This window comes from Adiantum capillus-veneris, chromosome 1 (assembly GCF_014529385.1).
Source record: "Adiantum capillus-veneris isolate H3 chromosome 1, ASM1452938v2, whole genome shotgun sequence".
Lineage (NCBI taxonomy): Eukaryota > Viridiplantae > Streptophyta > Polypodiopsida > Polypodiales > Pteridaceae > Adiantum > Adiantum capillus-veneris.
This window is the reverse complement of record NC_140931.1, coordinates 29,459,127-29,474,907: the sequence shown is the minus strand read 5'-3', so window position 1 is coordinate 29,474,907 and position 15,781 is coordinate 29,459,127.

Here is a 15,781-nt window from a genome sequence, read left to right as displayed (position 1 = left end):
ATTTGCTCATCTGTGAGATTACAAACTGAATATTCGGCCTCATAATGCATACAAAAATAAGACATTCCACAACCTACTGATAGAGGGGAAAATCAAATTAGTCTCTAGAATTTGATTCTTGTGTACAAAGTAGCCACTACTTGCACCTCTCCGTACTCACCTACATGTGAGTGGCAAAAGACGACTCATCTCCGTTTTCGTAGGAGGTTATTGCAGTCATGATATGAAGGTTAATGTGAGCTTTTGACAATTGTATCAATGCTAGTGGAGTGGGTGTTTGCCATATAAGTTCGAAATAGAATATTTATATGGTTGAGTCTGCCCTGCATCTCCGGACGTTTGGGAAAAACTTAGTACAAAGGCCTTTGTCTGAATATATGCTCTTGTGTGTGTGTGCGCACATGTGTGGGAGTGTGTGTGTGAGAGCATATCTTGATACAGAGTTCTACACCCATTAGTTCTCCCCCAATCTAGCCTTTTGTGGAAAGGTGGGAGGCCTAGTGAGGTGGGGATTGGGGACTCACATTAGTAGCAGCTAGGGCCTTTTGCTCATGCAAATGCTCATGTAGTTGTGTACAACCTCTATGGGTGCTAACGACTCTATGGCCCTGATGTGCTCATAGTTCCTGGAGAGTTGGACATTGGTGTCATAATTGACATGATGCCATGATGAATTGCAAACACCTCCACGTCTATATATATATATATACCTTCATAAGAACAGAGAAATCTGAACTTACGAATTTAGAGTTTGATAGAAAGGAAATATAACAAAACACAAAAAGCAAAAAACAAATAACAACAATACTTGACTAAAGAAATCTTTCAAAAAAACAAACAAACATATAAAGTAAAATTCAAAATTTATTTTATTATTATGATTATTATTTAATTATATTAAAATTAAAAACTAAAAAACATACACACACATTAATAAGAACTAAAACTTCTATGTTGAGATACTATACAGTAATGTAAAATAGCAACAAAGAACTATAAAATCTAGACCTAGAGCAACTACAAACAAGAGTGAAACATTAAACTAAACTTAAAAAGAATAGGACTCGAAAGTGCAACCATTGACTCCGATGTTTGTCCAGACATGAAGTGTAGGTTCATCGATTCTATCATGCATAGCATGGACAATAAGCTACAATATCCCTACTCATGTCATCAGTGCCCAAGAGTAGGTCTAGGTTTGCATAAGGTTAGTTCATAAGAACATACTTAACAAAACCAACGACCTAAATTTTTTTATCACTTTCCATAGGTGATGGGCATACTCAGCCATGATAGAGTCTAGCACTTAAAGACTACTCTAAGTCAACAAAGGAATTGACTAAACTAACTCTATATTCATGTAAAGTAAAAGAGGCCTACAAAACATTTAACTAACTTAAATGACTAAATAATGTTTTACTTCAAGTTAGAACAACAACCTCTACTTTGAGATAAAACAAACTACATTCCAAAAGAGCTTTGATCTAAGAATTAAGTGGGCTTTTAAGCTCCCCACTTCTATAAAAGTTCAAACTTACTTTTTATCCTTTTAAAAATTCCAAAAGTTGAAATACCAAAGATAAACTTACTACGAACCTTTTTCAAAATCTTATTGAAATTGTAACCTTTTTCAATAAGCAACAAAATAAGATGGCATGATTGAGTGACAAAGGCAGATTGAGTAGAACAAAGACGAGAGAATCTATAGAGTTGGGAGGAGATAACAACATACTTAGTTGTATCAAAAATATTGGAAGAAAAATGTGGCATCCGAATTATCTAAGTTAGAATACTCAGGTTGTAAGCGTTTGTCATAAATATCTACTTTGAAGCCCAAAGAAGATTGAGAGATCTTAAGGTCTAAGAAAGCACAACTATTGCTATTCGAAGTACAATTAAGTTCACAAAAATCCTTGGGATAAATTCCTCTACCTAAAGAATTATTATTGATATACAAAAACTCTTGAAAGAAAGGTATGTGAGGAACAACGAGGTCATCTACAAAACGCCTCACATTACAAAGTTTGTGAGAAAGATAGCTGAATAAGGCTAAGGCGTTCCATACAATCAAGTAAAAAGGTGAAATTTAGCAAGAAAGATGGCACAATTGGCACCCGTGGGAATACCAATTGATTGTTTAAATAGAGAGTCACCTAAAGATATGTAAATATTATCTAAAAGAAAAGCTAACCAAGAACAAATGTCACCTTTGTCTACAATTTTGGTGAATCTTTTCTTTCTCTTATCTACATCTTGATTTTTACTTTTTAACCAAGAAAAATCAAAATGTAAGATTGACTTTTCTACTAGTAAAGCCTTGCATCTATCTCTTTCTAATCTACAGTCGAAAACTTTAGTCATGAGCGATCTAATTCTTACCCGTAACTCTTCCAGATCTAGCTTGGAATATAAGGTTGTGAAGTCAAAGGTTTCAAAAGGCATAAAGGAGACGACTTTTCTTAGGTTGGGTTCAGACGATGCCGGTGGAAGAAAGCCAAAAGCATACAGCCTTCCAGGCAGAAGGTGAGAGAGAAGAAAGCTTCCACCGGGCAGGTGTTCACAAGGCGAGGCGGAATCACTCAAGGCTGTCAGAAGCTCTTGCGTGCGTGGATGCTGAAGATTGGGTGGGGAGTTGAGCTGGAGGGCGGAAGGAACTTCGGGCGAGGGGGGGGGCGGGGGGGGGGGGGGGGGGTTTCGGAAGATCACATAGGGGTGGCGGAAGAAAATTCATGTTCCTTTGCCGTGACGTGGAGCAGAGTTTACAATCTCCCACCGCGCCGTCTGAACGGGAAATTCCACCTGGGGGAAATTAATTGGTTGACGCCTATTGCCGCCGCGCCTTGTGAACCCAGCCTTAGATACTCCGAGAAGAGTTAAAGAAGTTCAAAACAGGAACTACTCCTATAGAGTCTTTTAAGATCCAACTCAAGCCTATAGGTAAATCAACACTTGTCTACGTAGGAAATAACAAAAAAATTTTGAGAGCAACAAAATCGCTCAGAGACAAAAGAATTATTAACGGGGGAAGTACTCTTTGAACAAAATTTTGTAAGTTTCTTAGATGCCTTTTTCAAAATAGTAGCTTTCCAATGAGAAAAAATGCCTTGAACTCCTAAAGATTCTTCTAATTTGACTAGAAAACTAGTTATGCCTTTTTCTATGGCCTTAAGAAGACAAGAGTCAACTGAAGAAGAGAGTCTAAATTTAGTGCCTTTAGAAAAGAGATTTTTTAGTGTAGGAGAAGAGAGAATGGAGCAATCCGCTGTAACCACATGCCATAAAGATTCTTCCACAAACGGAGAGAAGCCAACCTTCCTACAAGGGCATTCACTTCTAAGTATGGATGATTAATTGTGCTTTTTCAAGTTTCTCCCAATATCACTATGATTGAAAGCTTTTTGTCCCAAGGTTTTAACATATTTGAAGGCTACTATAGAATGATTCCAAACTTTTCTAACACAAGGGGGAAGTGCTTCCATAACCTCAAGGAATTGTAAAATAGAGCTTAATCCTCTTTTATCTGGATCAGGAGAGGTAAAGATAGTAATAAACAATTTTTTTCCCAAAATCAAGGGATGGTTAAGGACAAAGCATTTAGAAATTAAAAAAATTCCTAACAATAATCTCAATTGGGTACTATGAGAACTACTAATATCAAGATTAACACAAGAAAAATTAGGAAAGAATTTTGACATTATACATGTCAAAAACTTTACAAGAGAACTTACCCGAACTGATGAGTCTATCTAAGAACACTAATCTTTGTTTATAGTCTCTATAGGCAAAAACTCTATGGTTTGAAGAACTAACATCATCTACCCTAGGGACACAAGAGTTTGCTACCACTATGCCAAGAGGATTGACTTGTTCTACGGATGAAACTCTAGGAATAGTCAAAGAGGGAATAGGAAGAGAAGGATGTTTAGGATGCCTTTTCCACAACATAGGGGTTTTATGAGAAGCTTTCTTACTTTTTGGTGAAGAAGATTTTCCATCCACATTATAGCCATTAGGAAAGAAGGTATGCAAAGTTCTCATCCAAAAAAGCTCTCAAGGCCATGCCACTTCGTAAAACTCTCTAGCATTTCTAAAAGAGCCTTCTATATGCTCAACAAGAAAACAACGGAAAGAATCAAAACCAAATTTAGCAATGGTTGCATGAAGAGGTTTGATACTCTCTAGTAAAGTGTTTCTAATAAGGACTCTTCTAGATTCCCTAACATGTTCTTGAAACCTTGTAAAAGTTTATATTGACGAGATAATTGCTATCTATATAGCCCTTTGGTGAGCATACCTATATCTCCCCCAAGCTTGCCTTTTCTGGAAAGGTGGGAGGCCTAGTGACGTGGGGTCGGAACTTACCTCAGTAGCAACTCGGTCCTCATGCTCATGTGGATTCGTGTGACCTCCATGGGTGCTAACGAATCTATGTACGTGATGTGATTGTAGTTCGTGGAGAGTTGGGCACATTTGTCAACCAATATGGACATGGAGGTGTCCGCATTTCATCATTGCAATTTTGACATGGTATCAAAGCTCAAGTTTCATGGTCTTGGCTATCCTCTCTCAATTGGAGAGGGGTTGTTGGAGGTGCAAATCTCACATGCATAAAGGAGATTATCCAACATGCAAAAGATGGTGTGGAAGTTAAAGGGGTATATATAGCCTTGTGGTGAACATCCCACATCTCTCCCAAGCTTGCCTTTTGTGGGAGGCATAGTGATTTGGGATGGGAGCTAACCTTAGTAGTAGCTAGGGCCCCATGATGCGTGCAACCTCCATGGATGCTCATGACTCTATGAACATGATGTGTTTACAGTTTATGGAGAGTCGGCACGTTTGTCAGTTGTTGTTATCAATATAGAAGTGGAGGTGTCCGCAGTTCATCATGGAAATTTTGATAGCTTTATGGGACATGATGTAGCAATACTGAGGCACTGAACACGTGGCAGCCAATGACGACATGGCAGCAGCAGCTGATGTCGCAACAAGACACATGGGAAAACATCAAGTGTTTTATGAGAGAGAAATCAAGAAAGAAAGTTCTATTTACATCATGTTGCAATACTAAGGCACTAAACATGTGGTAGCCAATGACGACAGGGCAACAACATTTTAATGTGGCAACAAGACACATGAGAAAACATCGAGTGTTTTATGAGAGAGAAATCAAGAAAGAAAGCTCTATTTTGTCTTCAAACAATCAAAATTACCTATGAGACCAAAAGTTACAACCACATGTTAGAAGGATAATGATTGAAATGTGTACAAAAGTAAGAACTATGTAAGGCTGCAAGGTGAGGCTAAAACTGTTGAGATACAAAATGGGGAGATATAAATTGGAGAGTACAAAACTAAGGGGTACAAAATTTGCAGGTCATCTGACAAACTCCCTCATAACTGGGATAAAGGTAGGTCTTGTAACTAGGCAGGTTAAAGCACCCTGCTTTGTAACTTAGGGGACCGGCTAGGACATTTTTGTCTCACATTTCACGAGCATGGACACGTCGACCAACCAATTTGTTTGAATAAGCTTACATCAAGAACAAGTTCCTCATGCAGTGGCTAGTACATTCGGGACCAGAGATGCTAGAAGAAGAGAAGTCTTCAACCAAGATCAACTTCGAGAGAGCCTAGCAAAGGCTAGCATCATAGTTGTAAGGTACAAAAAAACTGTTCAAAAACTTCAATACGAAAACAAAAACTTAAGGTTGGGAAAAGAAAGTTTGATAAGGCGGTCCACTTTTAAAGACATGTAAATTCGTTTAAAGACTAGAGACTTGACCTCTGAATTCCAATGTCAAGACCCGTGCATAACAAACAATTGCTTATTTGCCATTTCCAGGTTATTAAGTAAAGTAGTTGCCTTATCAGCGAAAGCCCTTGCTTGCTTGATCCCGTCAATTTGTTGCGTTATCCCATGCGTGGATATGGAGATATAATTATGATTTTAACGAACCTATAAGGGATTGTAGTTGTTTGGGAAACAAGGCCTCAACCAGATCATGTGTTACCCAAGCCTTGGGCAATTGCCCCATTTGGTATGTTTCGGTCAAACCCCGAATTTATTGCCAATTTTGAAGAAGATAAGACCAGACATCTTCTATAAAAATATACCTGCCGGCCAAAAGTGTTCTATCAATTTCAATTCACTCCCTGCGCAAAGAACTATAGCTATTCCCGCCCCTGGAAAAGCCAGAATAACTAAGCTTAATCTGCATGATGCATGATGCATGATGGGCTTATGAACAATGTTGAGCATTGCAGCCATGATAGGTACCTAAGCATACATCATATATGATATGGCATTATGCCCATTTCCTGGCCAAAAACAAAATGGTCAAAAACCGGTTCAAAATAGTAAAAAAAACGGTTTTCCAAACACCCCCCCCCCCCCCCCCCCCCCCCCCCCCCCAAGTACAAGAGGCAGAGGCAACTACGGCTAGCAACAAGTTCATATTTTCAAAGCTATCATTCCAAAAACAACTTTCAAAAATTCATACGCAAACCAGGCCACTAAATTCTTGGTGATTCCTTTTTGTCTTACCACAAAATCATTAGCAAATGTTTGTTTATCTTTCTTGATGACATTTTGATCTTCTCCACAACCTACAAGGGACACTTGTTGGATGTAGAGACGGTAATCTAGATCCTTCAGGACCATGGGGTACAAGAGATTTCTCACCTAGGATTTATCATCGATAGCAATAGCATAAGTTGGACCCAAAATGGTGTCCAAGCCATCTTGGACTCGGAAGTTGGTCTTTGTCAGGCATCTAGCAAACACAAGTTTTCCAAAGATGTAAGGCCATTCACGAACTTTCTCGGACCAGCATTTATCTTTTTTTATCTAGGTGCCAAAGCAAACTTTATCTCACCAGAGTTGGCCATCAAGTTGGGCATTAAAGCTGAAGAGATGGGGTACACAGCAGAGGCAGGGCTGGCATGTCCTGGCCACTCAGAGTGTGTTACTCCTATCGTTGGAAAGCTCCGTCTGCATGTTTGGTCATATGTGGATACAGAGGAGTTTTATATCATGCCAATCGAAGGGTGCGATGCCTGTTAAAATCCCGTGGATGTTCCGTATACATGGCGTACTGGATGTCTTCAACAAAAATATCACTCTTCAACATAAGGGCAAAACCCACATCCTTGATGTAAAGCTTAAAGGGGAGTTTGTGTGAGGATTTAGGTTACTCCTCTGTTTATTTAACACTTCATAACTTGAAAATTTAGAACTTGAGTACAAGACAGAACTTGAAAGAGACTTGAGAGATTCAAACTGAGATTGATTTGCATTACACAAGCCACTCTTATATAGAGAGTGTGTTTTTTTAGCGAGCTTCTGATTTTGAGCTTTTGCAATGAGAACCATTTTTGCGAGCTTTTTAACATTTAATTTGGAGGCTTTTCTAACGGCACAAAAAAGGCAACCAAAACAACAGACATTACTCGTATAATACACATTAAAAAAACGTGTATAAGTTTCAAAAAGTCGTAACTTTGAGCATGAACATCTAGCAAGATATGAACCACAAAACATACATCTATATATATAAACTATACTATATAGAATTATATAAATAGATAGCGTATAGTAATATAGAACTATATCATGATATAACTATACTATATATCATTATACTATACTATATATAACTATAGCTATACTATATATAATTATATCATATAACTAGACATATATGAAAATCTTTCATATGTTCCAATTCATGCTCATCTTTGAGAAGACTATCGGTGTCCATATTGCTGATGACACTCATAGGAATATGAGAACACATAGTGGATAATGAGCCATATTCACAAAAACAAAAAGATGGTTTGCAACCATTTAAAACTACGTTGCCTTCAAGAAGGAAGATGTGGGGTGGAGATTACAAGCTATGCTGAAAACATCCCTATTTATGATGCTTATTCTGCTGAAAAATACAAGAAAATGTTAATGAGAAGACTAGCTTACAGTTCCCACGACAAGGTGGGCGACCCATGACGGTGTCAATGGCTAGATAGCTAATGGTGTTTTGAAAACAAACAGGTACTGCAAGTCATGCATGTTGGTAAAGGAAGTGTACAAACGGTCACTATCACAAAAGTAAGCACAACCCTTCTCATGTCTAACAGAGCCCGTACATTTCAAAGTTGTCATTCATAAGTTTACACATCTTGCACTAGCTTCCATCTACAAATTCTGGCTAGAGGAGAAACCATGCTTAAACATTATTCATAGTTTCTAGCATATATCCATGATAAACAAATAAAATTTTTTATGTTCTTTACTACTCACCTTGTTAGATCTTTTGATTCTAATTAGTCCTTTGCAAATTTCAATAATAATAAATATAAGAATTATCTTAAGAAAGAACGTATAAGGTATGCTACAATTCTCCGTTTCAATTTCTCATCTTACAAAGCCAATCATGCTACATATAGAGAGGTTTTAAGAAGAGCGTGATTCAAATCAATCTCACATTTACTTTATTCCGGTTTTAAGAAATCTTGGTCAAGCCCATGTTTAGTAAAAAGATCAGTGGTTGTGTTTAGATTGCCAATATCCTACCATAATTCATGTCGTCTCTTTAATAAACCTGCCAAGGTAGAACACACGTGAGTATGGCCGCCATTACTATAGCAAGCTATTAGATCCAATTCATCTAGATCCACCATACTATTGTTTCTGATTTGAGAAACCTCCTGGGGTGGAATCTATTGGTTCCAACCCCATACCAGGTCTCCTCGATTCAAACCCATCTGCGTCGTACTCTTGCCTGTCGATTTTCCTATGCTTGTCGTACTCTTCTTTATTCTTTTAGTTTGCAATTGATCGAAATCGATACGTATGTCTACTCAAGGATTTATTTTAGCTGCCCAAAAATAGAGGAGAACGTGAGTAACCAAGTTCAAACTAGAAAATTAAACCAGTAAAAGAAGTATCAAGAATATTATGGCTTGCTATGTTCAAATCAATCAAGCCCTTGCTAAGACTATCAACCCAAACAGCCGACCTTGTTTCGAACCATTTTTCCTGTTGCAATCTTATGCTCCCTGATTTTGCATGGCTGGCTATCTCACTAATTGGAAATGGAAATGGTGGTTTAGAAGAAGATGTATACAAGGATTGGCCGATATAAAAAGCGCTTGAAAAAGTAGGTTGAGAAGCTGATGATACATATAGTGAGAAATCTGGTTGTGACACATAGCGAGCCAGAAGTGTTGAAACCATCAAGCCCCAAATGTCATCTCCAACCCTCGCAACTTGATTTGCTGAAGGCGGACAATGTGGTAATGTATCAACGACAGAACTAGACTCGATCGCCGGGACATGTCCTTTGAGGCAATGCCTAGGGTTGTGTAGCTGGGTGGTGGCTTGATGGCCACCTTAACAATTGTTGAACGTGTAGAACCTGAAGCTTCTCCTTTGAGTAAAGAAATTCTCCTTTTTGGGGGGAGGGGGGTTTATATAACCTGTACAATGTTTGGAGACATGACATTCGAAGAAATAGTGTCTCCAGAAAGATCACTTTGTATCTTCACATAAACTTGAGGCAACACATTTACAACTCCATTTGAATTGAAAAGATCATCCAGCTGTGGAGTTGAAGGACTTGTACCTAGCATTGGTAGAAGAAACATAGCACATTGCCTTAACCCGAGTTTCCACATTCTACAAGAAGCAAGCATAGGTGATTGCATTTGGAGACACTCCCTCGCTTATCATCCGCTCAAAAAAGCCCAGAGCTTCTTGGCCTCATCCCTTTAGGGCATATCCCCCAATTAGTGCATTCCAAGAGATGAAGTTCCAGATAAGAAGACCTTGAAGCACTTATTGTGCTTTCTAAAGTTCACTACACTTAATATATATGTCAATCAAGGCATTGCCAAGCTTTATGGATGGCTTAATACACATGGCGATCATTATTGTATGTGTATATATAAACATCGGAACGGCTCTACATCATTCTCAATGAGATGGTGAGATGGCGAGGTGCTTAATCGTCATGTGTATAAAGCTATCCATAAAGCTATTTTTTACACAAAAAAAGGGGGACTACAAAGCTCACTGATCATTCACTGATATTATCATAATTTTTGCTCCTTTTTCAAGAGGTTGAATGCTAGAACAAGCTTTTATAAGTGACACATAGGTGACTACATCAAGATGCTTTGAATTGCAATGCATTTGCACATAGCAATATAAGACTATAGTTGCCTATGCCCTAAAGACACCTCAACATGATTGGTGTACAATTTTTTAATGGCAGACAACACATAATATTATAAAATTAAAACCTTACATTACACGGTCTCGTCCCTAGTTTGTACACCAACTTTGGACATGCTGCTTCTAGAAATCTTTTTTTTTTTTTTGCTCTCCCTTGATTGCTAGAAAATATAAGACTAGCTCCTTTGGAGGCATCAACCCCTTTTCCCTCCATCTGTAAACGGTCCCTTAATACCATACCATATGGCCATCTCCAAAACATGTTTCTCATGAAATACGTCTTTTAATAACCCACAACAAGAGAAATTTTTCATGTCAAACTCCCAAATGTCATAGCTAGTAGCTTTTGCTTAAAACATTTCCTCCAATCTGAGTGAGCTCTCTCCTCCCTCTTCGTTTTCGACCTTCCTTCCCCTACGACTTCAAAGAGGACGTTTTTTGTATTATATGATGGATATCCCATGTGGGAGCCCAGGAAAGGGTGTACCGATTTTTTAAAAAATAATGGGGTCCGTACAAAGGAGACTTTTGCAAAAAAATTCAGATTTAAATGTAATATCAAGCTCAAAAATAAACGCAGATAGTGCTTTTTTTTAAGTTACATTTTGTGAATGCATAGGCGTGCTTTCATATCACATATAGTTGTTTGGTAATTGAAGAATTGCACTATGTAGTATAGAGTTCTCTCATGTCACAATGATATTTAAAGATATCATTGGTGTAATCTTCTGGTTCAAAAGATCGAAAAATAAGTTACAATTGTAAAAGCTCAAAACTGAAAGCTCGCAAAAATAAAATCCCCTTATATAGAGGGCGAAAGGTTACAATAAAGAGTTGTGCCTTTTAATGAATAGGCATGTCTTTTGAATGAAACATCGTGACTTTAGGCGAAGAGATGTAACCATTTGATGAAGAGAGGTGTAACCATTCGGTGAAGAGTTGTGACCGATGACTCTTCATTGGTGACTCTTCATGTTTTGCATAAAAGCCTAATTAAATAATAATAATAATTAGTCACAAATCGTGACATTCCCTCCCACTTAAAAAGAGAGCCTCCGTCAAATGAATGACTTTTGATGCTGACAGAACTCTTGAAAGGAAGGGAGTCTTAGAAAATCTTCGGTCTTCTATTGAATTGGAACCTTTGAGTTGTCGACGGGAAATGAAATCTTCATCTTCGACTTTTTCTTTCGATTGAATCTCTTTGCTTTAGCTGCTAAATCTCATGTCATGGCACTATTCTTGGCCATAACAATCTTCCATAAGCCAAAATGAAAACTGACTTCATTTGCATCATGTCGCATTTTCTGCGAGATTGTAAATATAACAGTTACAACTTGGCAAGAATTCTTATTCATAGAAGTGTAGCCATGAAAATCTTTAACATCTTCAAGCTTTGACCAAGAAAGGGATTCTTTGTCAATCTTGAAGGGGATCATATCGAAAATGCTCCGAACTTGAAATGTGTCCTTGAGCTTTCTTCTGAATTAAGTGCCACAAGTAGTTCCACTGTTGAGTAGTCCATAGGGCTTGCGAAAACATTGGTATCTTCCACAATAGGTGTTCACTGTGAGATAGTGTTGTTTAGAATTTCTTCCGTCTTCAATGAAGTTGCATCGAAATAAATTTTGTCCAAATACTCATATGCAGGGACTGAAGTCATACTACAAGAGTCCGCATTAAGATCTTCCTTTATACCATCCAAGGTAAGGACTTGAGTCTTCAAAGTTGATGAAGAACCATCGTTCACCACATCATCGGTTATCTCATCAGAACCAATGACTTCATTCTGCAAGGGTGGGGCTATGGATTCTTCCTAGATCACGGCCAGAGAAGGAAATGTGTGTATTTCGATTGTCACACAAGAACTAGAACCTCTTGAATCTTAAGCTTGCTCTACAGATATTAAGGCTTCCAAATTAGAAGGGGGAGGAAGAGACTGCTTGCATTTCTTAGTCCTCTCAAGGATCCTTTTGCACAAGGTAAGCTAGAGGAATTCTTCAACTCTGCCACCAAGAGCTTGGAAGGACTTGAATGTTTAGTAGGGCTCGCGAGGGGGAACTTGTCCAGTGTCGCAGCCGTCACGACCGAGTACTTGACTAGGGTCGGAAATAGGTGACACTAAGTAATCCCACTTCGAGGAGGTTGAATTTTCTTTAAGGGGCGATCTTATGAAAGCTTCATGTTGCTGCTTTTGCCGATGATAATTTTGAGGTTGAGGCTTGTTATAGCAGTCATGCTGTAGTGACGCATAGTCTGCCATGCATCATCATGAAACCATCCCTGAAAAGATAATGCTCATGATGTTGTCCATCATGCAACTGTTCAAAGATTCTTGCAAAATCTTCATCAATAGCATAATGTTCCTTCATGTCATCAAGATCATGATGATAAGGAATTGACACAACTAAAAGTTGTGGCTTTCTTGATAACGCATCAGCCACAACATTCTTCTTACCTTCCACATACACAATTTGAAAGTGGAACATAGAAAGAATGTTTGCCCATCGCATATTCTTCTTTTGATAACTTTGATTGTGTCAAAAAGTGTCATAAAGTCTGATGATCGGTTTGGACAACAAAATTAGCACCTAATAGGTAGTGCTTCCAACTAGAGAGCGCATGAATTACAACCGGTAGTTCTTTCTCATAGATTTGCATAGTCTTTTCTGGTCCTTGCAAGATTCTGCTTTCATAGGCTACTACCCGACCATTTTGCATTAGTACTGTACTAATGCTATTGCCACACGCATCACACTGAACCACAAATGACTTCCTAAGATCTGGTAAAACAATTATTGGATCCGAAGTCATCTTTTCTTTCAAGAGATTAAAAGTTGAAATCTCTTTTCGTGTCCACTTAAAAGTGACCTCTTTCTTTTGTAAAGCATGTATCTCGTCAAAGTTCTTGATATACCTTCTGTATTAAGAGCTTAATCTCAAGAAGCTACGGACATCGTGTATAGTTTTCAAATTTGGCCATGTCTTAATTGCTTCAACCTTAGGAGCATCCATTCGAACACCATCCTTTGACACTATGTGGCCAAGAAAGTGGATCTCTTCCAAGAAGAATTCACTTTTCTTAGGATTAACAAGCAACCTGTGACTACGTAACTCTTCGAACACAGTGATCAAGTGATGCCTATGCTCCTCATCATTCTTTGAATAGACTATCATGTCGCCAAAGAATGTGCCAACAAACTTTTGATGTGGGCGGAAAATCTGATCCATCAACCTATTAAACATAGGAGGAGTATTTGTAAGACCGAATGGCATCACTAGAAACTCATATAGACCAAATGTCGTCCTAAAAGCAGTCTTGTGCACATCCTCTCGCCTAATACGAATCTGATGGTATCCACTCTTAAGGTCTCTCCTTGATGAAAATTGCAGCCCCCTCTAACCGGTCAAGAATATCATCAATCCTTGCGATAGGAAATCTGTTCTTGATGGTATTCTTATCCAACGCACGGTAGTCAATACACATGTGCCAAGGGCCATCCTTCTTCTACACTAGAGGTACTGGGGAGCAAAAGCGTGAAGAACTGGGATAAATCGGCCCTTTCGCTAGCAGCTCCTCTATTTGGCTCATAATCTCCTTCTGATGTGCCGCATTAACCCGGTGGGGAGGTCTATTTGATGGGCTACAACTTGACACCAAATCTATCGCATGATCTTCAGGCATCTTCGGCGAAAACAAAGACGATAATGAGTCAAAAAAAACAATCACTAAACTCTCGCAAAAGTGCTGACCTTTCTTTATCTAACACAGATAAAGTTGATTGACAATTATCTAAAAACATCACATGCAAAAATCAAGTACGCAAAAATATGATTCTTAATTACAGAAGTGATAGCCAAAGCAGATATAATAGGGACAAACTGTCACGATTTGTGACTGATTATTATTATTATTTAATTAGACTTTTATGCAGAACATGAAGAGTCACCAATGAAGAGTCATCAATCACAACTCTTCACTGAATGGTCACACCTCTTCATCGAATGGTTACATCTCTTCGCCTAAAGTCACAATGTTTCATTCAAAAGACATGCCTATCCATTAAAAGGGCACAACTCTTCATTTTGTAACCTTTCGCCCTTTGTATAAGAGTGGCTTGTGTAATGCAAATCAATCTCAGTTTGAATCCCTCAAGTCTCTTTCAAGTTCTGTCTTGTACTCAAGTTCTAAGTTTTCAAGTTATGAAGTGTTAAATAAACAGAGGAGTAACCTAAATCCTCACAGTGGTATCAGAGAAATTTTTTTTCCTTCTCCCGTGGGTTATGCGGGCCACTTAGCCTCTTCGCTCAACGTACCCCCCTCAACAATCAGCAGGTGTTGTATGGAAGAAGGAGAAGGGATTAAATCCCCAAGTTTTTCCCCTCTTTTTCCCCACAGATGTATTAAATTACCACTCTCGGGCAACACTAGTGAAATGCAAGATGCTCTCTTAAAGTCTCGGAGGTTCGACATGGCAGTGATGGTGGTGCCCTGTCCCGCGTGATGTGTGGAGTTACTCAAATCAGCCCCCCCATGTCCCTTTTACCCTCTTGGAGCCTCTCCAAGTGATGCATCCCTTCGAAAGGACACATCTTTTAAAACATGTCCTTTCACATTGAAATGACCTTTTTCTTTCTAAAAAAAGTGACCCTAGACTTTTTTTTTAAAGCCTAACCATTGGGGACCCTCTCCTACCTCAAAAAATGGAAAAAAAATAATATTTTTTTTCAGCCCCCCTCTTTGACGTGCGAGCATATCAGCCCCCCCCCCCCCCCCCCTTCCCCTTCTTTTGCGCGTGATGCAGGCTCGCGATATGCTCTCCGAAGTAGAATTCCATGGCTGTCCAGAAATTACAGCAGCAAAATACTTCAATTTTCGGCACCGGATGATCTTCTTCTTCACCACTTTTACCTCCCAGGAGTGATGGTTATCAATCTCCCTTGATGATGCTTGAGTACTACATGCCTTTTCAGCCCCTTTTGTGGTGAATAGGTTTCAGTCTCCTCAACAAGAAGGAAACCCTTTCATTGGTGTCCGAGCAAAGCCTTCCTTTTCATCAACGGTTCGTGCTCGAGTATGGACTCTAAGAACCTCTCATTGTGGAAGCAACGGGTAGCCGCCTTGGAACAAGGGATCTCCTCACTCACAGTCAAACTGGAGGCTCTCTGGTGACAAAAACCTTTTGGTATCAAACATCTTCCGACGGTTTCTGAGCAATCTATTTCTCACCCTGAGCATGTTTCTTCAGAGACAACCCAACACAAACTCACTTTAATTGAGAAACAACGTGCTCAGAAGAAACATTCTTTGCAGCATGACTGCTATAACAAGCCTCAACCTCAAAATTATCATCGGCAAAAGCACCAACATGAAGCTTTCATAAGATCTCCCCTTGAAGAGAGTTCAACCTCTTCGAAGTGGGCTTACTTAGTGGCACCTATTTCCGACACTAGTCAAGTACTCGGTCGTGATGGCTGTGACATTGGACAAGTTCCCCCTTGCGAGCCCTACCAAACATTCAAGTCCTTCCAAGCTCTTGGTGG